Raw genomic sequence first — 2138 nt, 5'->3', positions numbered from 1 at the left:
CTTTCCTGCCAGTCAGTCGAGCAGAGAAGACGAGTGAACCGGCGGTGCCCCCATCCGGAGAGGCCTGCATGTCTTCATCTGTTGCCATGGCACCGTAATAGCGTTCTGGATAGATTTGGCATGGCAGGGAGTCAGTCCCTTTATCTTCCAACGCATTATATCGAGTCGAGCTTGCCTGTGTTCGCCACTCGCAACATGGCGTGCAGACAAAAGGAGCCGAAAGGGGGGAGAAGGTAGATGTCAAGATAGTGTATCTGTATTGAGATCTAGAGCGGTGCTGGGGCTTAGATGTGCGGCGTGCACATCGGGTGCTAATTAGGCGCTACGTGGAGATGGTGTGTGTTGGAGAGACGTGCCTGACAAGCTAACCTGGAGTGGACTCTGCAGCTGACTCACTTTGTATTAGAATGAGTGGTTGTGTGCGGTCACACTGTGCATGTGCAGTGATGATACGTGAAAGCAACAAGGAAAATCACAGAGCCAGGCTAGCTCCACTGTAAAATGGAGTAGACCATTTGAGAAAATAAAGGTGTTTTAAAGGGCCAGTTCACCCAAAAAACTGTTTATATTTTACACTGGGGAAAGAAATCTGCCTGTTGACATGTTGACATGTTGTTCTGTGGATTATCCAGAGTAACTGGACCACTGTTTTTGGAAATAAATGTCTTTAAATGTCATTTATTTTACTGCTTTTTAGCGCCAAAACATTAATGTCAGTCCCTCTATTGTGTTAGGTTGGAGAAAGAAATTCTACTCACATGGCTAACATGTGTAAGTAAATTTAAAATATATATATATATATATTTTGCAATTATGGTAACCTTCCAGATTCATGTTTGACCCAAAAATAAAATGTAATATGTTCCCCAACAGCTCTTGCTCTTGGTAAAATAAGAAATAATACACGACTTTGTGTTTTAATTAGTGGTTGAGAAAACAATCAAGGTACATTACACAACTGTTCATGAAAGAAATTGCGTTTTGCAAGTCCAGTTCTTCATTTCCTCATCTCATCGCTCTGAAAGTGTTACGTTGCCACTCAAGATGCAACCTCACGGAGGCTGTTCCCTGCCGGGGCTTGACGTTACCGGGCTTTGTTTGTAGTTGGATGTTGGCAGTGATGGGATCCATCGCTCCCACCATTTGGTAACCTCACTGTGAGGACAAAAAGGTTAAGCGTGGTGACTCATGTGTGGCTGCTTGCCTTCTCAGAGAAAGAAAGAAAAGCTACATGTAGCTACATGGGCAGCGTGGAGTTGTCTCGCACCACAGGAGCGCCATCTGTGTATTTCTGTTGGCGAGATTCTTCCTCTTGTCAGATGCAAAAGAGCCGATGTTCACCGTCCTGGGATTGTACAGACTTTGTGTGCAGGTCTCTTGGAAAGACCCTCTCTGTGTTGAGCCTCGTGAAGGTTAAGAGCAACACCGAGGCATTTCGTTTAAGAAGTGATTCCTTCTGACAACTTAGTCAAACGTGCGAGCCGCTGACATGACGAGTGTGCTCCTCAGGAGAACGTTTGTTACATATATACATGTGAGTCTCACCGCTCCACACAAATCTCATGTTTTCATCTGCCACTATGTGTTTCTCTCGTCACTGGAGCAGAAGCTTCAATAAGCCACATGCTTCGTACCTCATTAATATATGTATTTGTTGTAAGTCTGTTTCCATGTTGCATTTTGTATTAATTAATACACCCACCTTAGCCAAGTGTAAAAAAACATGTTTTGCGATATTATGATGGACGGATGAACTTCCTGGTTGCCCTACTTCACACTGTGCTTACCTACAGTCAACATCTGACACAGAAAGCAACACATCAGCATCTTCCAGGCCCCTTAAGAGAACAAAAAGAATGGCCTCCGGTCCTTGTTTGAGCCTAAGCATGTCTTTAGACCCCTGGAGTAATTCTTTCCATGGTGGAGAACGCCGCTTTACGCTTTCCCTGCCTTCCATCATTAAGACCTGCTGGGCTAAATCCTGCACATCTTACTATCAAACAGATGTGTCAGCGATCTATTCTTATCATGTCAAGGCTGCATGAGGTCCTTGGCCACTGTCTTGAAGCATTTATTTCCAGATGTAAGGATGCAACATCTGGTGTTACATTCATCTGCCCCTCAGTGTGAATTTCCCT

This window comes from Cottoperca gobio, chromosome 17 (genome assembly GCF_900634415.1).
Source record: "Cottoperca gobio chromosome 17, fCotGob3.1, whole genome shotgun sequence".
Classification (NCBI taxonomy): domain Eukaryota; kingdom Metazoa; phylum Chordata; class Actinopteri; order Perciformes; family Bovichtidae; genus Cottoperca; species Cottoperca gobio.
This window is presented reverse-complemented; position numbering follows the sequence as displayed.